The sequence below is a fragment of the Scyliorhinus torazame genome, chromosome 8, assembly GCF_047496885.1.
Source record: "Scyliorhinus torazame isolate Kashiwa2021f chromosome 8, sScyTor2.1, whole genome shotgun sequence".
NCBI classification, from domain to species: domain Eukaryota; kingdom Metazoa; phylum Chordata; class Chondrichthyes; order Carcharhiniformes; family Scyliorhinidae; genus Scyliorhinus; species Scyliorhinus torazame.
Genome location: NC_092714.1, coordinates 240,928,346 through 240,956,135, shown reverse-complemented (window position 1 = coordinate 240,956,135; position 27,790 = coordinate 240,928,346). Strand labels below are relative to the sequence as shown.

The following is a 27,790-nucleotide window of genomic DNA, read 5'->3' as shown; positions in this document are numbered from 1 at the left end:
GTGCTAATTATGGGGAGGAGTTATTTTGCACAACTGATAAATGGAGTACATTTTGGAATAAATATTTGATTTCTTTCAAAGGAATAAGGAAATAAAAAAGAATATGTCTGAGATTTGGGGGTAGAAAGCAAAAATCTACTATTTCTCCACCTTGAAAGGAGAACAGAGTCATCTTACAGAGTCATACAACAATAAACTTGCATTAACATAGCACGTTAATGTAGATTAAAAACCCAAAACACTTCACGGATGCGTAAGCAGGTGAGACGGAATTAGAATCATAGAATCCCTTTGGTGCAGAAAGAGGCCATTGGGCCCATCGTGTCTGCGCCGGCACTTTGAAAGACCACCCTACCTAGGTCCAATCCCCTGCCCTGTAACCTCACCCTAAGGGGCAATTTATCATGGTCAATCCATCTAACCTGCACATCTTTGGACTGCGCGAGGAAACCGGAGCATCCGGAGGAAACCTATGCAGACACGGGGAGTTTATGAAAACTCCACACAGACAGCCAGAATTGAACCCGGGTTCCTGCCGCTGTGAGGCAGCGGGGCTAACCACTGTACCACCATGCTGCCCATGACGTCAGAGGAGATATATATATATATTGTTTACTATTGCACCACACTTGCTATTTTACAATTTAAGATAGTGAACGAAAGATAAGACAACATGGTGATGAGAAAAGGTTATTGTAATAACCCCAGAGCAGTGCACGGGGAACCTGATGTTTCCTATACCGTGACCTCCACTGTTCTGTCCACGTGTGGGTTCGAATCCCATCCTCGTTGCCAGTGTTAGATTCGAGGTGAGCAGCCACGCATAAGCCATTAGTTAGAGCACAAAGAGGTTTATTAAATCACCACCACTCCCTGGAGGGTCTCCTTAACATGTGTGGCCACACTAATATAAAAACCCCAACCTAGGTGCAAGTCCGGGAAGGGGACCCGCTGGGGATTGGTGGTGATTTGACTGTAAGTAATAACAAACCTCTTTGTGCTCTAATCTGCAGCTTCTACTTGGCTGCTCACCTCAGATCTAACAGTTATGTATCTTGTTTGCAATAGAACAAAATGCTGAAGGTACTGGACATTATAAAAGGGAAAGTATCGGAAGCAGCCAGCAGTTCAGGCGGCATCTGTGTAAGAATGAATAATGTGAGCGAGAGTGAGAAATCTGCTGGCTCCTATACCCATGCCTGGGGGCAGAAGAGATGATCTTGGTGGGAAGCAAGTCCGTGCTCGCAATAGACCACCGGATTTTTTTTGAGAGAGGAGAGGCTTTCAGAAATAAATTGAGGTTAGTTTTTGGTATGAGCAAGAATGGCCTTTGAAAGAACCTCCTGCTTATGCTGCTTGCTGCCAAGGACAGATGATCAAAGAGTGGAGCACAAGCTTTGCCCATTTAGACTTCAGAGTTGGAATTAGGGTCCCACAACTGGAATAGGACCTTGATTTGCATAATTATACAGCCTCCTGCCACAAACAGGCTGTTTGTCCATTTACTGATCTGATTAAAACTCCAGTCCCAGGGATAATCCTCCTTCGATAGCATGGGCTGAATTCTCTCATCCCCGATGCCAAAATCGCGTTTGACGACAGGGCGGAGAATCCACGAAGATGACGAAATAGGGGGCGGCGCCGCTTTCATGATGCTCTGCCCCCACGTATCCACGGTCTCAGGCCATTGCCTGAGGCCCGCCCTGCGATGCTCTGTCCCCGACTGGCCGAGTTCCCGACGACGTGGGATATGTGTGGTCTCACCCGTTGGGAACTCAGCATGGCTGCTGCTGACTCAGTTCAGTGCCGCCACAGTCGGGGGAGGGCTGATCCGCGGGCAGGTGGAGCTTTTGTCGGGGCTGGGGGCACTGTAGTGGGGCGGCCCAGGGCCCACGAGCTGGCCAAGGCGGGGGGGACTATTTTTGCGGTCCGGGGGCTGCGTCCGTCATGAAGCACGGCCCGGCCGCTGCTGTGCGCATATGCAGCCATGGACCCTGCAATGCTCCGGGACGTATAGGTAGCTAGAGCTGGGAGCTCTATGCGCCTGGCTGCTAGCCCCCCCACCCCCGCACCTCTCCCCGGAGCAGGGAATCGGTGGCCACCATCACTTTCACGCCCAAGTGGGGACTTAGTCTCCCAAACGGAGAATCCTGCCCCATATTTCTGTATTGGTATAAAGTACAAATGTGTACTCTTCTCTATGCTCATTGTAATAGTGTGGCATTGATAATTGTAAAACATCAGCGCCCCTCACACCAGCATTGATCTGGTTTGCCCAGCATCTCTTTAGAGCAATATTTGAAACAATTACATTGATTTTGCTTGTTCAGCATATTTATGCCAATATTATGTTATTACTCAATTGAAATTTACCATGCAGTTTGAATAATAATCCTTTGGACTGCAAGGTTGCATCAAATATGATTTGTGTTCATTGCATTAGAAACAAAATATATTCAGATTATTCAAGAATTGTAACGCTTGGTTCAAGATTGATTTAAAATAGGAATTTCAGATTAAAAAGTATGGATTTTGCTAATTTAAATAGAAAAATCTGAACAGCAAATGTGTATATAATTATATTGCATTCAAACTTCATGGGCAGATTCTCCCCTACCCAGCGGGGCGGGGGCTCCCGGCGTGATGGAGTGGCGGGAACCACTCCGGCGTTGGGCCGCCCCAAAGGAGTCTCCGCACCTTTAGGGGCCAAGCCCTCACCTTGAGGGGCTAGGCCTGCGCTGGAGTGGTTTCCGCTCCACCGGCTGGCGTGGAAGGCCTTTGGCGCCACGCCAGACAGGGCCGAAAAGACTTCGCCGGCCTGCGTAAGTCCACGCATGCGCGGGAGCATCAGCAGCTGCTGACGTCATCCCCGCGCATGCCCATGGGAGGGGTCTGTTCCGCCTCCGCCATGGTGAAGGCCATGGTGAAGGCGGAAGAAAAAGAGTGCCCCCCACGGCACAGGCCGGCCGGCGGATCGGTGGGCCCCGATCACGGGCCAGGCCACCGTGGGGGCACCCCCCGGGGCCAGATCGCCTCGCGCCCCCCCCAGGACCCTGGAGCCCGCCCGCGCCACCTGCTCCCGCTGGTAAGGTCGGTGGTTTAATCCACGCTGGTGGGAGAGGGTTGACAGCGACGGGACTTCGGCCCATCGCGGGCCGGAGAATCGCCGGGGGGTGGGCCCGCCGACCGGCGCGGCGCGATTCCCGACCCGCCGAATCTCTGGTGGCGGAGAATTCGGGACACGGCGGGGGCGGGATTCACGCCAGCCCCCGGCGATTCTCCAACCCGGCGAGGGGTCGGAGAATCCCACCCCATGTCTCTTTTGGGTGTTGACTGTAATCAATATACCAGCAGATTTAATATAGATTTCCAGTATTTGACATGAAACTATTCCAGCCACCTTGTTCATTTTAATATAGTGGAGGAATAAAGGAACCCACACATATGTTTGATGTGTTGGGTGTTCTGGATCACAAACAGGTCACCAACACTGGAAGTGGTGCACCTCTATTTTATTATAAGGTTAACTATATTAACATACTTGAACTGTGGGTAAATGCAATACCAGCTTTAACTATTGACCCTTGCCTAGTCCTAACCAGGTGATGCACTCAGCACATGGTGAATGTCTGTGTTGCAGGCTGTGAGCTCTGTGCTCCGAGCTGGCTGCTACTAGAATGAGCGGGAACTCTCCTGTCCCTTGTCTTTGTAGTGCATGTGCTCTCACTGGTGATTGGCTGCGGTGTTGTGTATGCTGATTGGTCCCACTGTGTGTCCATCAGTGTGTATGTGTGTGACTGTACCATAATATATTGGTGTATATTATGACATCCCCCCTTTTATATAAAGAACATGTGCCTGCGTGACAATAAATATTGTGTAGTGAATGTACCTGACTATGTGTGTGCGTGTTATTTACATGACTATGTACATGAGGCTAATCTATTTACACGGGAAGGTGCCTGGTGCAGAGAAATAGGGTGTCGCACCAACAACAAAATGAACATTATATACAAACTACTGGAACGATGAAACAGGATAACAGAACAGATAAAAGAGTCCAACATTGTAAAACTCATAAGTCAAGTCTCTGAGGTGGACGAAGAATTCTGATTGACCGCCTCAAGGGTGGGTCAGGAGCCACCGGCTGAGGAACGGGCTGGGCCACGGCAGAGTGAGGAGGATGCAGAGTATTCGGAATCTCCACATAGTCCAGGTTGGGGACAACAGGAGGGCGTGGCACCGGTGGAGGATCACGTAGCGAGCGTGGAACGAGACAAAGGGCACGCCGATTGCGGCGGCGAATGGAACCATCTGGCAGATGAACCAGGAATGAGCAGGGAGCCACCTGCCGAAGAACCACAGCAGTTGAAGACCGGCCACCCTCAGGAAGATGGATGCGGACGTTGTCATCCGGCGCCAGAGCAGGGAGATCAGTCGCCCGAGCGTCACGCGACGCTTTGTGTTGTGCACGAGACTGTTGCATCCGCTGAAGGACCGGAACATGGTCGAGGTCTGGGACGTGAATGGACGGCACCGTGGTCCTGAGGGTGCGACCCATGAGCAGCTGGGCTGGCGACAGGCCCGTGGACAGTGGGACCGAGCGATAGGCCAGCAAGGTGAGGTAGAAGTCGGATCCTGCATCGGCAGCCTTGCAGAGGAGCCGTTTGACGATGTGGACGCCGTTTTCCGCTTTGCCATTGGATTGGGGGTGCAGGGGACTGGATGTCACATGCACAAAGTTGTACCTGCTGGCAAAGTTGGACCATTCCTGGCTTGTGAAGCAGGGGGCCATTGTCCGACATCACAGTGAGTGGGATGCCATGACGAGCAAAGGTCTCCTTGCAGGCACGGATGATCGCCGATGATGTGATGTCGTGCAGGCGTACGACCTCCGGGTAGTTCGAAAAATAGTCTACAATCAGACCATAGTCCCTGCCGAGCGCATGGAACAGGTCAACGCCTACCTTAGACCAAGGGGACGTGACCAACTCATGGGGCTGTAGGGTCTCACGTGGTTGGGCCGGCTGGAACCGCTGACAGGTGGGGCAGTTGAGCACTGTGTTGGCGATGTCCTCATTGATGCCAGGCCAGTACACAGCCTCTCGGGGCCTCCGTTGGCACTTCTCCACGCTAAGATGACCCTCGTGTAGCTATTCCAAAATGAGCTGGCGCATGCTGTGCGGGATCACGATGTGGTCCAGCTTCAGGAGGACACCATCGACTACTGCCAGATCGTCTCTGATATTGTAGAACTGCGGGCATTGACCCTTGAGCCACCCGTCCATCATGTGGCACATGACACGCAGTAGTAGGGGGTCAGCCGCAGTCTCGCAGCGAATGTGGGTAAGGCGTTCACCCGTGGCCGGCAGATTGGAGGCCGTGAAGGCCACATGGACGTCAACATGGCAGACGAAACCCTCTGGGTCACACGGGGTGTTGACTGCCCTGGACAGAGCATCGGCTATGATCAGGTCCTTGCCCGGGGTGTAGAGGAGCTGGAAATCGTACCTCCGGAGTTTAAGCAGAATGCGCTGGAGGCGAGGGGTCATATCATTCAGGTCTTTTTGTATAATGTTGACCAGCAGGCGATGGTCGGTCTCGACAGTGAATTGGGGGAGGCCGTACACGTAATCATGAAATATGTCGACCCCAGTCAACAGGCCCAGGCACTCCTTTTCGATCTGCGCGTAGCGCTGTTCCGTAGGGGTCATGGCGCGTGACGCCTATGCAACGGGGGCCCATGATGAGGCCTCATCGCGTTGCAGGAGCACCACCCCAATGCCGGATTGGCTGGTATCTGTTGAAATTTTTGTTTCCTTTGTGGGATCAAAAAATGCCAATACCGGGGCCGTGGTAAGCTTGGTCTTAAGCTCCTCCCATTCGTGCTCGTGGGCGGGAAGCCATTGGAAGTCTGTCGTCATCCTGACCAAGTTCCGGAGAGCTGTGGTATGGGGGGCGAGGTTGAGGATGAACTTCCCCAGGAAGTTGACCATGCCCAGAAATTGGAGGACCGCCTTCTTATCTGCTGGCTTCTGCATGGCCGTGATGGCTGCCACCTTGTCCGCATCCGGCCGCACACCCAACCGAGGATCTTGAGTTCCGTCTGGCCGAAGGAACATTTGGCTCTGTTGAGGCGAAGGCCTTGGTCCCGTATTCATTTGAAAACGCGCTGGAGGCGACTGATATGCTCCTGCGGGGTGGTGGGCCAAATGATGATGTCGTCAACATAGACGCACATACCCTCAATGCCCTCCATCATTTGCTCCATGATCCGGTGGAATACTTCTGATGCCGATATAATGCCAAACGGCATGCTGGTGTAGCAGCATCTGCCAAACGGGGTATTAAAGGCTTTCTGCTGGACCTGTCTAGTTGAATTTGCCAGAATCCTTTTGAGGCGTCAAGTTTGGTGAAGATGTTGGCCCGAGCCATCTCTCACGTGATGTCCTCACGCTTGGGGATAGCACTGTATGTGGGATAGCTCCCTCATTATGTTGCGATTCAGATCTTTGGGTCAATGCAAATCCGGAGCTCGCCGGAAGGCTTCTTTACACACACCAGGGAACTGACCCAGTCAGTTGGTTCCGTCATTCTGGAGAGCACTCCTTGGTCCTGGAGGTCCTGCAGCTGCTGCTTGAGGCGGTCCTTGAGGGGTGCTGGGACTCTGCGAGGTGCATGAACCACAGGCGTGGCGTCTTGTTTGAGCAGGATTTTGTAAGTGTATGGAAGTGTGCCATGCTTTCAAAAACGTCACGGTGCTGGTCGATGATGACATTGAGTTGCGCCCTGAAGTCCGCATCCTGGAAGGCAGATGTGTCCTCTGGAGAGAGAGAGTGTACTCATTGAACGAGGTTTAGGAGTTTGCACGCCTGTGCGCCTAGCAGAGAGTCCTTCGAGGAGCCCACGATCTCGAAGGGAAGGATGGCTTTCGCGAGTTGTGCGTCACTTCGAGTTGGCATGAACCGGTAGCAGGAATGACTTTGCCATTGTAGTCCACTAGTTGGCATGTCGACGGAAGAATGGTTGGTTTAACCCCAAGGGTCTGAAAGGCTGACCACGCTAGGAGATTGGGGACCTTGCTGCGCCGTTTCAGCCGCCTGTATGTGGGAGTACCGACTGGTGGCATTTTCATGCAGGACACAGGTCTCAATGGCAGTCGCTAGGGTGATTTGCTTAACTTTGAGGAGCTGCTGACGCAGGGGGTCCGACAGAGCACCAAATATGATCTGGTCGCGTATCATGGAGTCGGAGGTGGGCCCGTAGCCACAGGACTGCGCAAGGATGCGGAGGTGTGTTAAAAAGTATTGGAAAGGCTCGTCCTTACCCTGCAAGCGCTGCTGGAACAGGTATCTTTCGAAGATTTCATAGACCTCTATGCTGAAGTGGGTATTGAATTTGAGGAGAACCGTCTTGTACTTTGTCTTGTCCTCGTCGTCTGCGAATGTGAGGGAGTTGAAGATGTGGATGGCGTGTTGCCCGGCCGTGGAGAGGAGCCAAGCAATCTTCCCGGTGTCCGAGGTGTTCTCCCTGTCCGTGGCTTTGAGGAAGAGCTGGAAGCGCTGTTTAAAAATCTTCCAATTGACCCCGAGATTGCCGGCGATGCACAGCGACTGCGGCGGGTTTATGTTCTCCATACTTCAGGATGCCGGAATGCTGATTAGTTGCAGGTGGGTCTCAGAAGAGCTAGTATGCAACCACTCCTTGTACCATGATGTATTGGGTGTTCTGGATCACAAACAGGTCACCAACACTGGAAGTGGTGCAAAGGTTAACTATATTAACATACTTGAACTATGGCTAAATGCAATACTAGCTTTAACTGTTGACCCTTGCCTAGTCCTAACGAGGTGATGCACTCAGCACATGGTGAATGTCTGTGTTGCAGGCTGTGAGCTCTGTGCTCCGAGCTGGCTGCCACTAGAATGAGCGGGAACTCTCCTGTCCCTGTATTTATAGTGCGTGTGCTCTCACTGGTGATTGGCTGCGGTGTTGTGTATGCTGATTGGTCCCACTGCATGTCCATCAGTGTGTGTGTGTGTGTCTGCACCATAATATACTGGTGTATATTATGACAATGTTTGCTGACAATTGCAGTGTTCGGTACCATTTGCAACTGGTCAGCTACTAAAGCAGTCGTTTCCCGCATGCAACAAGACTTGAATAACATTCAGGCACATTGGCAAGTAACATTCACACCACACAAATGCCAGCTGACCATGTCCAGTAAGGGAGAATCTTACCATCACTCTTTGATAGTCAATGCCATTACCATCTCTAAGCTTCCCAGCATCAACATTCTCAGGTTACCATTGATCAGAAAATGAACAGTGCCCGCCGTATGAATACTGTGCCTACAAGAGCAGGTCTGAGGCTGGGAATTCTGCCATGAGAAGCTGACCTCCTGACTACCCAAAGCATGTCCACCATCTTCAAGGGATCAGTCAGGAGCGATGGAATGTTCTCCACTTGTCTGGATGCATGCAGCTCCAACAACACTCAAGAAGCTCATCACCATCCAGGATAAAGCAGCCCGCTTGATGGGCATCATATCCTTTTACTGCACCTTCGAAGCCCACAAACATAATCACCTTGAAGGACAAGGACAGCAGACGCATGGGAACACCACAACCTGCAATTTCTCTCTTAAGCCACACGCAATCCAGACTTGGAATTATATCACTATTCCTTCACTGTTGCTGGGTCAAAATCCTGGAACTCCCTCCCTTACAGTATTGTGAGTGTACCTACATCACATAGACTGCAGCGGTTCAAGAAGGCAGCTCACCACCACCTGTCCAAGAGCAATTAGGAACGGGCAACAATGTTAGTTGGCAGCCACCCTTACACCCAATGACTGAATTTAAAAAAAATCATGAATAGATGTTACGTAAAAGTCACGGGCATTCGGTAACAATGACTGGGATTTTGCACTTGTGTTTGCCATGGGCATAAATGGCAGCGTGGGTGCAAAATCCTGCGAGAGGCCAACAGCGAGATTCTCGCTGACAAGATCTCGCGAGTCGATTGTCCCTGCTCCCCTCCATTGGCGTAATGAGGTTGCCACCCAGGAATGGCAGGAACTTTATTTAAATACCTTTTAATCTCATTAAGCGGACGCACCCACTGTACCATCCCTCACATTGGGATTTCCCCCCTCTCCAACTAACATCATGTCTGCAAGACTTACAACAAGTCCGGAGCAGCGTGCCCCTGGCACTGCCAGCCAATTGTCCCAAGTGCTGGGGCAGTGCCAAAGGAAAGTGTCAGCGGGGCTTCCTTCAGCGAGCTCTATGGGGAGGTGTTCCCTGTGTACGTGGGGGAGGGGATTCTCATGTGCGGGATCTCCCTTTATATGTGGGGGGGGGGGGGGTTCCCTGTGTATGTCAAATCCAGCTTCTATTTAGTCTGGGAAATGTCTTTTCCTCATCCAGCGAAGATATTTAAATTGCCTTTATGAAGGTTTCTGTACAACCCTAACTCTAAGACTTAGCTGCTAGTCTAGGCTGCTGGCTGTTAGATTTCAAATTCACCTCTCTGGCTGTTAGATGTGAACCTGCCTCTCTGCTCCTGAGGGTGTTGACAACTATATATAATTTGTCTGGACACCTGCATCACATTACTTTTCAAATCGCATCTCATTATGCCTTTTGAATGTTGGTCATTGATGATGCTAGTCAGATTTCTACCTGTTGCAGGTGTCATGGGAGTGTCCCTATAAGAAACATTTTTGTCTTATCGCATGACTTCAGTGATGTCATTTTGTAGGTGGAGCTGAGCTGTGGCTGTGAGGTTTTTTAAATTTCATTTTCAGTTTGACTGCTGTGGACTCAGATGGAAAAAGAAGTGTTTTTTTCCCTGTCTTTTTATGGTTTCATTTTGAAGAGTTGTTCCAGTAAAACACCAATTGATTATAGCTACCTGCTTTGGTAACTTAAAAGATATAGTTTCTTTAGCAGGGACGATAGTGACATTTAAGGGGCATCTTGACAAATACATGATTAGGATGGGAATAGAGGGATACGGACCCCGGAAGTGTAGAAGATTTTAGTTTAGACGGGCAGCATGGTCAGCGCAGGCTTGGAGGGCCGAAGGGCCTGTTCCTGTGATGTACTTATCTTTGTTCTTTATATAGTTTGCTTTCTGGAAGGAGGTTAAATCTGCTGGTGAGACGGGATCAGAATCTCAGGGAAAGCCAGTCTCATTCAAGTGAGAATGCAGAGTGCTAGGCCACGCCCTTGAAAATGGGTTTTTGGTTTATAGGGTTTTGTCTTTTAATTGGAACAGTTAAAGGGGAATTCATTAAGTGTTAAAGATAGATTACTGTAGCTGTGTGGTGTCTTTATGTTTGTAATTGATAAAGATTCTTGCTGTGTGTTTATATATATGTTAACTAAGTTCGTAGAATAAAGCTAGTGTTGATTAAAATGTCTAAGGAGACTGATGAATCACACCTGAAGGGAAGGCTCTTGTGCATATCCTAGCCAAATTCAACATAAAAGTTGCAGGTCAGGTGGACTTCATAATATACTTTGGAGTTTCTAAGCCCTGGCCCATAACACTGGGCAGATCGCATTCCACCATGCCTTATTACTAGGCAGATTTCTACCTGAGGCTGGGCAGACCTGTTGCTGGGCAGATCCATGACATCGGCATAGACTAAGTTAGGAGGTCAGAAAAGTTTCTGGAGGCAAGGTTAAATGGTGACCATGGGTGAAAAGGTTAACCTCATTTAATCAAAGGTTGCAGCAGCATTCAGAACTTTGCATGTTCAGGTGGGTATTGGAGCACTGGGCAAACCTGTGTAGACACAACTAGAGCATCAGGAAGGGTACAGATGTTATTGGGTGCTGCACACTCAGCAACCTGCATAGGAAGAGCTGAGCCACAGGTAACAGAAGCCCAAAGAGGGACACTACCCTAAGCACAGGATCTGGACATGACGGAGAACCAGTTTCAAAGATATCTATGCCCTCCTTCTCACTATCATCATCACACTCTGTCAAGAGCAGTCAAGCTAACTGTGGCCTTGAATTTCTTCATTGATGAATCCTTTCAATGGTCAGCTGACATCCTGTGACATCTCACAAACGACTGCAGACTGGTGCATCACACAGTTGACAAGCTATTGTCAGGGCTGGGAAACATACCAGATTCACAATTAATGGAGCATTGCAGGCTAAGAGGGCCTGGTAGCTGGACAAGTCACTTGGTGCCTTCTAATAGTCTACTGCAAGGACCTTGATCATTGTGGTGCTCTACTGCACCCTCCATATAATGGCTTTCCAGAGAGGTAAGGACCTTGAGGACAGTAAGGCTCGGGATGGAGACAGATCATCAGGGGAGGATCAGGAGATAAGGGAGAAGAAGGAATTGGAGCACAGGGAGATCACACAGAACAGAGAGTTGCCTCAAGTAACGTATCAAGATGGCCTCCTTTAGCACTCTCTGGGAAGAGGAACTCTCTTCATGGCCTCCAGAATTTGGTCCTGGTTGGTATTGATGAAGTGTGGGTCTGTCCTGCCCCAGGTGTTGGACTTCTAACCCCCTGTGACATCCTACAGTGCTGAGTTGAGGTGGAAGGCTTCCCCAAAAACCAGAGACCTCTCCCTCAGAACAGTCAGCAGCCTGTGTCGGATACGAATTGGACAGAAAACCCATCTCCATATGAATTTGAGAAAATCTGAACTTCGGTCAGCTTCCCACTGGAGGTCATTCCTGACACAGAAACAAACCTGACTCCAGGCGCCCACCTCTGTGGCAGAAATCCAGCCCTTTAAGCTCATTAAGAGCATACCGAGAAAATGGAAAAGGAACTCTTTTAATACAAAATTTCACAGGAGTTCAAGAATGTCAAACTAACAAAACAATTCGAGTCACTCTTAGTATTGGAAAATTAAGTTCCGTATGCAGGTACATTCTGTGCTCTTGCCACGCTCAGTGCAAATGATGTTCTACATGAGAAGTACTAGTTTTCCAGCTAGAGGTTTCCTTGACTGTGTTTAACCTGATTCCATGAAACTTTGTGGGGCCCGAAGTCAATGTTGAGAACCCTCTGGACAACTCCCTCCCGACAGCACATAACTGTGCTGCCACCTCTAGTGCCTCTATCCTGCTGGTGAGACAAGACATAGCCTGGGATGATAATGATGGTGGTGGCGTCTGGGACATTGCCTGTAAGGTTTGTTTCGGTGAGTGTGGCTATGTCTCGCTGTTGCTTGACTCGTCTGTGAAGCAGCTCCTCCAATTCTGACCAAAGCCCCAGATGATTGCAAGGACTTTCCAAGATTGACAGGGCTGGGTGTGCCATTGTTGTTTCTGATGCCATGTGGTCTATCTGGTTTATTCCTTGTCACTTTTTCTTCAGCCGTTTGACACAATTGACTGGCTTGCTAGGCCATTTCAGAGGACACTTAAGAGTCAACCTCATTACTGCGGGTCTGGAGTCACATGTAGGCCAGGTCAGGCGAGGATGTTGAATTTCCTTCCCTAGAGGACATTGGTGAACCAGATGGGTTTTTACAACAATTGACCGTCATAAATGGTGAACTATAGCTATGGAGGACCACATGCTGGCAGATAATTTTTAATGTGATACAAAATGAAAGAAGGCATGTTGGGGAGATCAACAGAGACCAGGGCAAAAACCTCCTTCTTATTTCACTATTTGCAGGCATACCTGCAATGCCCATTAGGAATCGACTCTGCAGACTGAAGATCAGATTAAAGCTGGTTACAAATCTGCGGCATCTGTTGCAAAAACAGCTATATTCATCCTGAACTATTGGAATGATTCTGTTAGTAGCAGTCATGATCACCGCTTCCCTCATCCTCTCCCTCCTACCAGCATAGGGACCATCTACAGTATCAGTCATTGCACGGCGCACGATTGTGTCCAACAGGCCACTGATTCTTAAGTCAACACTTTTATTTATTTTCCTACTTAATAGACACAGCAGCATGCCATAGCTACCCAGTGCACTGTGTATTTCTCATGAATGGTAGCCATCTGGGCATTCTGCGTGCTGCTAATTGATTAAAAGTCATGCAGGTAGACATGTCGTGATTCTGTGTGTGAAGAGGTACGAAGATGTGCTTTTGTCAAGAGCGTCACTTGCAGGTTGCAGCTTGAAGGAATCCTTTACTGGAATACAAATGTTTATGATAAACCATGAGCTTTGAGGCTTATACCTACGGTACAGATGGAATCTGATGACAATGCTTTATGATATGCACTTTTTGACCAACTCCTTTTGGGAAATAGTACTCTTGGGTACTCTTATTTCAGTAGCTGCCTCATTATCATTTTCTATTTCCTGAAGATACTGTACAAAATGATGGTCCTGTTTGACACCTTCTGCCAAAAATGCTGCATTGAGGTCCTGAGAGGACAACCTTTCTTGCACTCACCTCATATCTAGTGGGAGACGAGAGGACTGGGAAATCTTTAGGGGGCATTAGAAAGCTACTAAAAAAGCTATAAAGAAGAGTCAGATAGATTGTGAGAGTAAACTTGCTCAGAAAATGAAAACAGATAGTAAAAATGTCTACAAATATATAAAACAAAAAAGAGTGGCTAAGGTAAATATTGGTGCTTTAGAGGATGAGAAGGGAGATTTAATAATGGGGGATGAGGAAATGGCTGAGGAACTGAACAGGTTTTTTGGGTCGGTCTTCTCCGTGGAAGATACAAATAACATGCCAGTGACTGATAGAAATGAGATTATGACAGGTGAGGACCTTGAGACGATTGTTATCACTAAAGAGGTTGTGATGGGCAAGCTAATGGGGCTAAAGGTAGACAAGTCTCCTGGCCCTGATGGAATGCATCCCATAGTGCTAAAAGAGATGGCTAGGGAAATTGCAAATGCACTAGTGATAATTTACCAAAATTCACTAGACTCTGGGGTGATCCAATTGGATTGGAAATTAGCAAACGTGACACCACTGTTTAAAAAAGGAGGTAGGCAGAAAGCGGGTAATTATAGGCCAGTAAGCTTAACTTCGGTAGTAGGGAAGATGCTAGAATCTATCATCAAGGAAGAAATAGCGAGGCATCTGGATGGAAATTGTCCCATTGGGCAGACGCAGCATGGGTTCATAAAGGGCAGGTCGTGCCTAACTAATTTAGTAGAATTTTTTGAGGACATTACCAGTGCGGTAGATAACGGGGAGCCAATGGATGTGGTATATCTGGATTTCCAGAAAGCCTTTGACAAAGTGCCACACAAAAGGTTGCTGCATAAGATAAAGATGCATGGCATTAAGGGGAAAGTAGTAGCATGGATAGAGGATTGGTTAACTAATAGAAAGCAAAGATTGGGGATTAATGGGTGTTTCTCTGGTTGGCAATCAGTAGCTGGTGGTGTCCCTCAGGGATCAGTGTTGGGCCCACAATTGGTCACAATTTACATAGATGATTTGGAGTTGGGGACCAAGGGCAATGTGTCCAAGTTTGCAGACGACACTAAGATGCGTGGTAAAGCAAAAAGTGCAGAGGATACTGGAAGTCTGCAGAGGGATTTGGATAGGTTAAGTGAATGGGCTAGGCTCTGGCAGATGGAATACAATGTTGACAAATGTGAAGTTATCCATTTTGGTAGGAATAACAGCAAAAGGGATTATTATTTAAATGATAAAATATGAAAACATGCTGCTGTGCAGAGAGACCTGGGTGTGCTAGTGCATGAGTCGCAGAAAGTTGGTTTACAGGTAGAACAAGTGATTAAGAAGGCAAATGGAATTTTGTCCTTCATTGCTCGAGGGATGGAGTTTAAGACTAGGGAGGTTCTGCTGCAATTGTATAAGGTGTTAGTGAGGCCACACCTGGAGTATTGTGTTCAGTTTTGGTCTCCTTACCTGAGAAAGGACGTACTGGCGCTGGAGGGTGTGCAGAGGAGATTCACTAGGTTAATCCCAGAGCTGAAGGGATTGGATTATGAGGAGAGGTTGAGTAGACTGGGACTGTACTCGTTGGAATTTAGAAGGATGAGGGGGGATTTATAGAAACATATAAAATTATGAAGGATAGATAGGATAGATGTGGGCAGGTTGCTTCCACTGGCGAGTGAAAGCAGAACTAGGGGGCATAGCCTCAAACTAAAGGGAAGTAGATTTAGGACTGAGTTTAGGAGGAACTTCTTCACCCAAAGGGTTGTGAATCTATGGAATTCCTTCCCCAGTGAAGCAGTTGAGGCTCCTTCATTAAATGTTTTTAAGATAAAGATAGATCGTTTTTTGAAGAATAAAGGGGTTAAGCGTTATGGTGTTCGGGCCGGAATGTGGAGCTGAGTCCACAAAAGATCAGCCATGATCTCATTGAATGGCGGAGCAGGCTCGAGGGGCCAGATGGCCTACTCCTGCTCCTAGGTCCTATGTTCTTAATTCATTTATAGGTCCCTGAAACCATTATATGTGGAGCAATAACCTTTTTCAACAAACTTTCATTGTCTTTATTTGCATAGAGTAAAAGTCTACTTATTTTGACAGCAAAATTGACTATCATAACTACCCTTTTATGCTTGGGCTTGCAATTAACAGTTAAAAATTTTTTTTTAAAATCATGCAGTTCTATATTTATATCTTCACATGGGAATCGCCATTTATAAAGTCAGAATTTTCAAATTGCGAATAATTTGCTGCCTTCAGGAAATTACTACATGCTAAAATTGAGAAGATTAGCAGGCACCGTCTCAAAAGATTAATTTTTAATTTTTTAATTTCCCCTAGTAAACACTGAACCACGATTGCCATTTGAAAGATAAGCATGGTTTCAGTTGTTAATGAGGGCAGTTTCTTTCTGTGACTTTGGTGGGTGCCAGCTTAAATGCAATATTGTTCTCAGAAGTAACAAAAATATCCAGGTCAATGCAGCACTATTGTATCCAAATGGAATCTTAATTGCATAAATATAATCAAAGCACACTCTCGCAACAAATCTCAAGAAAGCTTCAAAAAGATTTGAACCGGCCCGTCTACAAAGGTTCACCATTTTCAGATGTAGAAAAATGAGCTTGCGACAGGTTTAATGGTGATCTGGGGTTTGATTCTCTGCAGCCCCGCGCTGAAATCACGGCCGGCGCAGGGGCGGAGAATCCACTTTCACGCCGTAATCGGGCCCGTCGCCGGTCGGGCGATTCTCCGGGCCCTGGAAATCGGCGTGACCGCGGAGTACACCACGCGGCTGCGGGCCCATTGCCAGTGGAGTTCCCGATGGCATGGAACTAACCACCTATTGCCGGTCGGGATGCTGGTGTGGCAGCTGTGGACTCAGTCCGGAGCCCTGGTCGGGGGCAGGGGGATCGGAGGCCAGGGGGATCTTTTAGGCAGCCGGGAGTTCGATCCGCGCGGTTTGATGCTTGGGCGAGTGGGCGATCGGGGGGGCGGGTGGGTTTCCTTTCTTTGTTAGGCTCCGCGGACCGAGTCCGTCAAAGAGCTGAGCGCGGCTGCTCGAGGCCGCTGCCGTGCGCATGCACGGACTGCAAACCGGAAATGCGGGAGTCCGTATCCGCAGCTAAAGCTGCGAGATTTACTCTGGGTCCCTGCTAGCCCCCTGCAGGGCATTGGATTAGCTCAACTTTTTAATAGGAATTTCAGGAGTAAAACTTCACCGTTTTTACACCGGCGTAGGGACATTGTCCCATTTTGGGAGAATCCAGCCCCCCATTCCCACGAAGAAAACCAAAATATGCTTAGATATTAAAACCACAACTTGCATATGATGACAGTGAAATAAGATTCCCCTAGACTGGGGACAGTGAAATTGCAATTCTTTTAAAGGAGATTTTCAGTTTTACACTGAGCGCTCTAAGAGAATCATTTTTAGCTGTTCGCAGTGGTTTGAATGTGCACTTCTTTCAAATTGTCACTTGTGGGTGGCGCGGTGGCGGGGGGGGGGGAGCATCAGCAAAACTACTTTGCATTATTAAGCAAAAAAAGCTTTTTGATACTCAATTGATTTTCCCCATACTCTATTTAATCCCAATTGTCAGAGAACATCGGCTGAAAGGTTTTTGGCCGAGTGTTCCACATTATAGCCTTTTTTTCTAGTTCGATGATCCAATTATTGTTGACAAATAAAAAACAGACTTCTAGAAATGCAGTAAAATGCAATAACATTTTTCCAAAAGACAAATCAAAACATTGCAAAAAATGCCAGCAAGATCATCAATATAAATATTATTAGCTACACATTATTAGCAAATATTAATAAATATTAGCTACTATTTCAAGAAAACTTTTCCAGAATCTTGATCTGCGTGACTTATATTTTCATTCAAATCACAAAGTGCATTGTTGCATGATGGGGTAAATTACTCACGATACGGCAGGTTTTGCAAATGAACATCGCTCACTGAAGCAGTCCATGTCCAAATGCAGCAAGACCTGGACAATATCCAGGTTTGGGCTGACAAGTGGCAAGTAACATTTGTGCAATACAAGTGCCAGGCAATGGCCATCTCCTACAAGAGAGGATCTAACCACCACCCCTTGACATTCAATGGCATTATATCGGTGAATCGCCCACAATCAACACCCTGTGGTTACCATTGACCAGACAGTGAGCTGGATGAGCCATATAAATACTGTTGCTACAAGAGCAGGTCAATGGCTAGGAATCCTACAGGGAGTAACTCACCTCCTGACTCTCCAAAGCCTGTCCATCATCTACAAGGCACAAGTCAGGAATGTGATGGAATACTCCCACGTGCCTGGATGAGTACAACTCCAATAACACTCAAGAAGCTCAATCAGCAAGGATAAAGCAGCCCGCTTGATTGACATCCCTTCCACAAACATTCACTCTGTGTGTATCATCTACAAGATGCACTGCAGGAATTCCCCAAGGTTCCTTAGGCAGCACCTTCCAAACCCACAAACACTAGCATTTAGAAGGACAAGAGCAACAGGTACTTGGGAACACAGATACCTCCACCACCACCTGGAGGTAACTCTCCAAGTCATACACCGTCCTGACTTGGACATATATTGCCGTTCCTTCACTGTCGCTGGGTCATAATCCCCAACTTCCCTCCCTAACAGTGCTGTGGGCGTTCCTACACCTCAGGGACTGAAGTGGTTCAAGAAGGCAGCTCATCACCACCTAACCAAGGGCAACTAGGGATGGACAATAAATGCTGGCCTGGCCAGTAAAGCCTATGCCCTGTAAATGAATAGAAAATCACCGGAGTACTTGCTGGAAATCCGCATATGTATACAACTTAGCGATTTACACAATAAACTCTTTGTCCACTGAAATACCTAAATATATGTACTGGGAGAATTTTAAAAACACAAGCTACTGAGCGTGGTTGCGTTATTTGTTTTTCCGTGTAAGTTGCCATTCATTGATATAACCATTGCTTCACATCATCATCAGCAACAACATCTATGCATTAACGTAACATTCCTAGTATGGGAAAGATTACTTTGCAGATTGGACAATTAAATTAACAGAGTGCAAGAGAAAAATTGGTTATGACATATAATCAGTTCATCTGCATAATTGGTTTAATTCTCTTTGGACATAGTCTGATTTATATGCAGCACTGTAACACAGCTTTGCTGAGAGATATTAAATCTACTTTCCCCTTTGTCAACTCATTCTTTTCTATCCTAAAGAACTCTAGTTTATTTGTTAAGTGAGATACCCTGAAATGAAATGAAAATGAAATGAAATTCGCTTATTGTCTCAAGTAGGCTTCAAATGAAGTTACTGTGAAAAGCCCCTAGTCGCCACATTCTGGCGCCTGTTCGGGGAGGCTGGTACGGCAAGCTGGACTGTAAAGCTTTATGAACAATTTGACATACTACGATTGGAATTTAACCACCCAGGAAGAGAACTGGGACTGGATTCTCCATTTTCAGGACAATGTCCCAACGCTGGCGTGAAAACTATGGTCTTTTACACCAGGAAAACTGGTGTCAAAAGGCCACAGATTAACAGCCATGCTGGGGGATAGCAGGCAGCTGTTGTGGAGCTTGCATCTCCAGCTGCCGATACGGCTCCCTGCACTTCTAGGTCAGAGGACGCACATGCGCATGGCGGCGGCCTCCAGCGGCTGCACTGTGCTCCATGGCAGACTCAGACCGCGGACCTGGACCGCGGAAATAGAGCCCCCGATCGGCCGCTCGCCCAACCCGGACCGCCCACACAAAAAAAACCCTGTCCCGAATGAGGCCCCCCTGCCCTCCGATCAGCCCGCCCCCAACTGTGGCGGCCGCAGACTGAGTCCGCAGCCATCTCGTGAGTTTCCCGAATGGCAGGACTGCATTAGAAATACGCCTTCGGGAATTCGGCCAGTCGGGGACGGAAAATAGCGAGGCGGGCCTCAGGCAATGGCCTCAGGTGTTGGATCCTCAGCGCGGCGCACACCTCGGGTACGCCACTTTTCAGGGGGCGGAGAATCGTGAAACCGGCGCCAGTTCCGATTTCATGCGGGAAACTGGATTCTACGCCCAGATACAGAACACGATTTCGGAGTCGGGGTGCGGAGAATCCACCCTCTGATCTTTCACGTGTAATTGGGACTTTCCTGGGTCAAACAGTTGCCGAATCTATCAATAAAAGCAAATTGGCATCTTAACCAGGAAACTTGCGGAAAACCGCAGTGGCTGCCTGACAGCAAGTAGTGTAAAACGAAACGTCCCAGCCTAATTGTGTCAACAAGAACCTGGTGTGAAAGCTGGAGAGGCGTCTCCCAGGATGTTCAAAGTTTCCATTTGCGGGGCCTTGCCTTCATTTTTGGAACAGCTGACTGCACTGGAGAAACTCTGGGCTGGTCAATTTTATGTTTAAGATGAGAAGTCATACAGTTGTCTGTTAATGAGGTTTGTCCATTAAAACTACTTGGAGCTTGTGGTGATTTGTGGTGAGTGTCCCTTTAAGGGCAACACAGCAGTGTAAGGGGCACCTGGCTTGGCAGACCAATTGGAACCCAGAGTGGGTAACAACAGTGAAGCCAAAAGGGTTAGGCTGAATTTAAGACACGTAGAAATGAAGATTCCATTTGTGAAATGTAGATTTTCAGTAAGAACATGATGGATTCCCCTCAGGCGAAACGTAGAAATTAAAGACGTCAAAAGAAAGTATTGAACTTAAAGAGGAATCAGCAAAAAGAATTAAAGCTCCAGAGAAGACGTTCAGCCAGGTTCTCCATCAGCTGACGGCAAAATTGAGAGACGTGATAGGGCGGAGAATTGTTTCCGACACTGACATCACGGCGGGTGTCGATTTGACGCAAAATAGCAATTCTCCATTGCCTCAGCAGCGGCGCCAATGCTGCGTTCTGTAATGCACGTACAGTAAACCCATTTTCATATCATTAGCGGGCCTGACCTGGTATTCTCCGGGGCCTCCGCGATTCTCTGCCTGCAATGGGCTGAATTCTTGATGGCGCGATTCACTAGTGCTTTTAAAAATCGTGAAACCGGTGTCGTGGTTGATGAGGGAGAGCGAGGGGGTACGGAAAGTGTCCAACATCACCATGGTCTGCTGACAGTTGTGCCGCTGGCCAAGGGGCTTCTGCCAGGGTGGGGGGGGGGGGGTTTGGTACTGGGGGGGTGGCCAGGAAGTGGGCTACAGGGTCGGGGTCGACGGGCACGGAATACCATTGCCGCGGCTGTGCAAAGCGCTGACTGCTCACTGTGACTTAAGGCCACAGGTCGTATGAATGTTCCTCCAGGGCACCCCTCTAGGTGCCCTCTGGTGCGTGCCAGCCCATCAGCAGGATGGGTGGGCTCCAACGCAATTACTGCCATCTTGTTGGTTGGGTTGAGCGTGTGTGGGGATTGTAATGTGCATTTGCGGCTGCAGCTTGTCAGCCTCCTGAGTGTCAATCGTGAATCCGGTGAATTCGGCACCATTCCTCATTGGAATTGATTGTGTTCCATGTGGCACCGGTGCTAGCCCCTCAACGGTCACTGAATCGATTCAGGTGCGACGCCAGTTTTGCTGTCGTGAAATTCTACACTGACGTGAACACTTAGTCTCAGAATCCAGCCCATTAGAACAAGATGAAATGACTGAGAGCAAACCTGGAGAATAAAAATGTGAAAATTGACAAACTGAAGTTAAGAGAAGAAATTAATGAGACAATGTGGAATAAGCTGAATGCCATGTGAAAGCAACTAGAAAATGAGCCCAGTCCAGTGAGGAATTGAATCAGGAGAACAAGAGCTTGAAGAAGGGAAGCTTGACAATGAAAAATTAACTGAAGGGGTAAAAACATTGAAATTGACACAGAATCAGCAATTCAGACAGAGAAAGAAACTGAGATTCCGTGCCAAATCAAAAGATTGCTGAAATGGTCACACTAATAGAAAAGCACAAGAACTAATATGATAAAAGTACCCTTCTTTGTACCTAACCATAATTTTTCTAAACATTCCCTTCCTTGTTTTCACAGCAGAAAGCACTTAACTGCTTTTGATGTGCTCAGGAGCTGTCAATCATAGCTTATGAGTGCATGCTGTGGGATGGTGTGACCCAGCAATTCCCCTGGTGGGGGCAGGATGCCCCTACTTGTTAGCAGGGGTGTGGTGGTGGTGTGGGGGTAGCCTGGCTTTGCATTGTGGGGGGCGGTGGGGGCCAGCCACCAGACCTCAGTAGAGGGCTGCCTGCTCAAAATGGTGACCCAATTGAGTCCTTTGAGCACCCCACCATATAAATTAGCATGGCAAGGGAGGGGGGAATCATTCCTGGGCACTGCTCAGAGCACCAGCACAAACCAGGGGCGAGTCACTTCTGGCAGAACAACATCCTCTCCGCACGGAGAAACCTGACCTATATTTGGAACTGTGTATGGATAAACCCTACCAATAAAAGTGTTTAAGTTTAAAAACTCAAGCTTCAAGGTTTTCTATTGTTGCAGTGGCCATCACCACTGCAACTTAAGAAAACTCATATTAAGCACATAGTATGGAACTTCGGTAGTGGATCAAGTTAGATCCCCGGAATTACTGTGTCTGGGACTAGACCCCCTGTCGTACCAAATAGACATGGAGGGATGGGTCATTTGTAAACATGTGGACCACTTGAGGCGTGAAGAGATGTTCCAGCAGTCAGTATTGCCATCAGGAAGTGGCTTTGAAACTGTAAGTACTGAAGTACCTGATTAACCCATTATAGACATATCTGATATATCCGTGTAAGCAAATAGTAATAAACTGCCAATGGCAGAAGAGGTACCTGTTCATGAAGTTCCTGTTAATGTTGATCCTGTGGAAGCATCTCAGACTGCAGAATTACGCCCCTCGACAAGAAATAGAAAACCCTCCTAAATGTCCTGATTTATAATTGCCCAACTCTGTATATAATGTTTAGTTAGAATTTAGGACCGAGTAACTTGGTTATTCAATCTTGTTGAAAGGAGTTAAAGGGGGAGGGATGTGGTGTTTTGTGGTGATTGTCCCTTTAAGGGAAACACAGCCGAGTAAGGGTCAGCTGGCTTGGTAGATCAATTGGGACTTAGAGTAAGTAATCACCCCAGGGGTTGGAGTCCCTTCCGAGTAAGGAGACTTGTAAGGAGTTAAATCCAGCAATGAGGTTTCTGTTTTCTTATTAACAAATCCTTTTTTATTCACAAATGAATTCTGTGAACATGCATCATTACAGTCTGTATAACTGCCATTCTCATACAGGTATATCCAGGGGTTAAAATTGGTACCTACATTTCCCTCATTATTCTCACTTGAAAGAACATTTCTGTTATTTTACCCACTTGTGAGGACATGCTCTATGATTCTGTTTTTTTATCCTTCTAATCCTTTTTACAAATTGATGCTATAGTCATTTCTCTCTAGCTCCATCGCACAACTCACATGTTCTGAATTTTCCTTAAAAGTCGCAGAATGTGACCAATTTAAATTGTCACCTCCTTTAATACTCTATTATGAAGTCCATCAGAAATGAATGCCTTGCTGTCTTTTAGTGCTCTGACTCTGTCTTTTACCTCTTTGTCAGTTAATTTCTGTATTTGTCAGGTTTTTCTTCTTCTTGCCTTTGAAATTCTAGCCCTGTATGAAGAAGATAGTCTTCATGTTCATTTGTAAACACTGACATAAAGGAGTTAATAACAGCACCCGCCATTCCATACTAAAATGTTATGTCTCTACTGGGATTCCTCAGTAGTCCAGCTGTTTTTTATTTTATTTTCTATGGCACTATAGAAATCTTTTACATTATTATATTTATTGCAATCCTCATGTCAAAGTATAATTTGCCGTACTGGACCTTTTCCCTATACTCCACCCTGTCCTTAATCATACCCAGAATTTTATATTTCCACCATCCTTGCATCCACGAATGATTGTGGACATGTAGCAATCCATTTAAGATGGGGAGTCTTGTGGCGCAACTTTGCTGATGGCTGAAGAGGCCAATCCTTGAGAGGCAGGTTCTGCCACAAGTGCTGCAAGTTGTTGCTGTCTTCTGCGATGGTGTCTGCTGCCAAACCACTGTAGCCATTGTTCATTGTAATGGTGCAAGTGGCCAACAGGAGGTGTCGCCATTTTCCTCTGTTGCCGGTTTTTGACTCTGGTTTGCGATGTTTAGGACCTTTATGTCATACTAACAAGCATCCTTGAATTGGAAATGTAGGTGTCCTACTCGTTTTTAAAAACATTTTCTAATTAAGGGGCATTTTAGCGTGGCCAATCCACCTACCCTGCTCATCTTTGGGTTGTGTGGGTTGTAGGGAAGGTGTCCTACTAGTTATATGACTTGGCATCCTCACCATGCTGAATGTCCTTGCGTGTGTGGCTGTCTTCCATCCTGTGGATATGCCCAAACCGTCAAAGCTGCCTCTGTTTTATGCTAAGAAACTTGGGAGCTCCGCCTTTGAGACCACTGTCACACCTGTGATTTTCTGCTGCCAAGATATACACATAATGCACCATAGACAGTGAAGATGGAAATTGTTGAGTTTCTTTTTCTCATTGTTGCAAATGGTCCATGTTTCACAGCTAATAGCAAGGTGCTGAAAACATAGCCCCATTAACTCATCAGCTTGTTCCTCATGGTCAGCTTGATATTATTCCATGCACATTCCGCATCACACATCCGTGGAACAAGGATTTCTTCCCAAAAGAAGCTGCGGCTTACATTAACACTGCAATGAAGTTACTGTGAAAATCCCCCAGTCACCACCCTCCGGTGCATGTTTGGGTACACGGAGGGAGAATTCAGAATGTCCAATTCACCGAACAAGCATGCCTTCGGAACTGGTGATTTGTTATGTTGTAGGTGTAACATAAGCAGCTTCCTTGTGGTGCACTTGACAAAGGAAGGTTCAGACGTGGAGATTACTTCAACACATTTATTAAACTATTTACACTTCTATTACTCGGGTTCGACACTACTGCTAATCCTACTATAGCTACCCAGACTGACTAACCAGTTGCTGCAATCCACGTGGTGGGTGTAATATTGAATCAACCCTGTGTCTGTACTCACTGACTGTCTCCACTGGAAAGAGGCAGATCATGTGTGTGGTGTCCTTTATATATGGGTTGGTGTAATGCCCCCCTGTGGTCGTGTCACCTCCGTGTGTATCATGAATGTCCATTGGTCGTATCCTATCTAACTGATTTATTGGCTGAGTGTGTGTGTGTGATGTTTCTGGTGCATCCTCTAGTGTCTAGCTAGCCTACATGCATTTACATTGATGCACATCACCACTGGTAGGTGGAAACAGGAGCACCCAGAGGAAACAATCGAGAATGGTTTCATGGTTGCTGTTAGACAAGCTTTTAATTCCAGATTTATTAATTGAATTTAAATTCATTCAGCTGATGTGATTTGAACCTGTGTCCCCATCCATCTCTGGATTACTAACCCAGTGACAATACCTATGTGCCATCACCTTCATGGGTATTCTTATTGATAAGTAATTTAAAGTTAACTTTCAGGTGCAGCAAGTAATGAGTGAGGCAAATTATATGCTGGCCTTTATTTCAAAAGGATTTGAGTGTAGAATAAACATGTCTTGCTTCAGTTGTACAGAGCCTTTGTGTGGTGATTATCCCTTTAAAGGCAACACAGCAGAGTAAGGGATACATGGCTGTGTGACCAACAGGGACTCAGAGCGTGGAATCACCCCATGGTGAGAGAGATTCCTCTGCAGATTCACTTTGGGAGCAAGCTACAGTCATGAGATTGCTGTCCAATTCTTATGAATAAATACCTTTTGTGTTCACCAATGAAGTGTCTGAAAGTGCAACTTTACATCTGACAACGTGGATAAATTATCCTGACACTGCTTCTTCCCCGACACCTTTGAGTATCCTGTTTTAATCAAAGTCTTAAAAAAAAGTATTCACTAAAAAAAAGTACTCACTGGGCAGCACGGTAGCCCAGTGGTTAGCACAGTTGCTTCACAGCTCCAGGGTCCCAGGTTCGATTCCGGCTTGGGTCACTGTGCGGAGTCTGCATGTTCTCCCCGCGTCTGCGTGGGTTTCCTCTGGATGCTCCAGATTCCTCCCACAGTCCAAAGATTTGCAGGTTAGGTGGATTGGCCGTGCTAAATTTCCCTCAGTGTCCAAAATGGTTGGTTGGGGTTACTGGGTTACGGGGATAGGGTGGCGGTGTGGGCTTGGGTAGCGTGCTCTTTCCATGGGAACGGTGCAGACTCGATGGGCCGAATGGCTTCTTCTGCACTGTAAATTCTATGAAATTCTATGATTCGAGAATGCCTCCCTTTGGATGAATAGGCCCATTTGACTCCTCCACGGAGGGCTGGATACAATACGTCGAGCCCCTTGGCTATTACTTCCAATCAAACAAAATAGGGGAGTCGGCGAAATGCGAAGCAAATCTCCCAAATGTTTGCTGAACTCAGACCTATAAACTTATTCACAGTCTTCCAGCCCCAAGTGTGCCCAACTCCAAATCATTTAATGAGCTTGTGGATTTAATGAAGGCCCAATTGCAAACTCAACCATCAGTCATACTTCAGAGATTCAAATTAAATTTGAGGACGAGAGCCCCAGATGAATCGATCATGACTTACATTGCTAAACTGAAGCAATTATCAGAGTATTGTGAGTTTGGAAGCACCCTAAATGACATGTTACAGGATAGGTTAGCCGGCGCGTGAGCAACGACATTATACAATGCAGATTGCTTGCAGAGATTGACATAAAATTTAAATAAGCAATAGATATAGCGCTGGCCACGGAAAGTACTGAAAAAGGTCCAAAAGAGTTTCAGAGTGTTCGCCAGTTACGGCAGGAACCTGCAGCCAGCCGTGCCTCAAAACTACCAAAGCAGCTGCAAAGTGGGAAACAATTGCAGCCACCAACAAAACAAAAATGCACACAATAGGCATTAGTCAGTAATGTTTACCACTGGAATGCTACTGATGTGGATGTAACCATACTCCAGAATCATGTCAGTTGAAGGAAGCTAAATGTTTTCATTTTTACAAAAGAGGATATTTCATAACGAAGCACAAGCTAAGTTAAGATCGCCAAATAGGGCGGCACAGTAGCACAGTGATTACTACTGTTGCTTCACAGCGCCAGGGACCCGAGTTCGATTCCCGGCTTGGGTCACTGTCTGTGTGGAGTTTGCACGTTCTCCCCGTGTCTGCGTGGGATTCCTCTGGGTGTTCCAGTTTCCTCCCACAAGTCCCGAAAGACGTACTTGTTAGGCGAATTGGACATTCTGAATTCACCCTCTGTGTACCCGAACAGACGCCGTAGTGTGGCGACTAGTGGATTTCACAGTAACTTTATTCCAGTGTTAATGTAAGCTGACTTGTGACACTAATAAAAAGATTATATTAAAATGATTATAGAGATTATAATCGATTCACCAAGATGTTACACGTATACAATTGTGTTTCTGGTATTCACTTTCTGTTTAACCTAAAAACAGACAAGAAGGAGCCTGTTACTGTAACGCTCCGGGTAAATGGGAAACCTCTTAAGATGGAATGGATACTGGGCATCAGTCACCGTGATGGACAAGCACACATTTCAGCAGCTAAGAGGAGTCCAACCATTGAACTTGAAGAGTCCTTCTGCATGTTGAAGATTTGTGCAGGAAAGGCAATAAAAATAAAAGGTGCCCCATTGGTACCTGCAAGCTATGGACAACAGTCTATCCAGCTCCCAGCGATAACAATGATGAGTGAAAGACCCAAGCCTTCTCGGCCACGATTGGCTCAAAGAAACAAAGTTGTATTGGGCCGAGATTTTTAATTACAGGAAGGGACACTGTCTGAACTGATAAGAAAACACAAGAGTGTCTTCTGTGATGAATTAGGCAACGTCAAAGAGCTACAAGCTAAGATTTATGTAGATCCAGAGACGACTCCCGATTCTTTAGAGCAAGACCAGTACATCTACCTGACAAGAGAAAGTGGATACTGAATTAAACAGGTTGGAACAATTAGGCAATATACAGTCAATTCATTTCTCGGAATGTGCAGCACCTGTAGTTCTTGTATCAAAACCAAACAAGATCATCCACATATGCGGCGATTATGGGCTAATCAGGACTGCAAGCTGGATAAATATCCAATCCCGATCCCAAGAATTGAAGACCTGTATATAAAGGTGGCAGGAGGTGAATCTCAAACAAATCTGGATATGAGTCATACATACCAGCAACTCAAACTAGATGATGCTTCCCGGGGGTATGTCACGATAAACACACACAAAAGCCTGTTCCAGTACATGTGCCTGCCTTTTGATGTGTCTTCGACATGTGCAATATTCAAAATGACAATAGAGCATCTGCAGCAGGGGGTACCACAGGTTATAGTATACCTTGAAGATGCCCTTA

At 46.9% G+C, this 27,790-nt stretch overlaps 1 protein-coding gene across 8 annotated transcripts in view; it reads left to right on the top strand.

Moving 5' to 3' along the window:
• LOC140428486 (receptor-type tyrosine-protein phosphatase T-like) overlaps nt 1-27,790 on the top strand; it is a 1,877,905-nt gene that overhangs the window by 353,743 nt on the left and 1,496,372 nt on the right. The gene's annotated exons all lie outside the window — the stretch shown is intronic.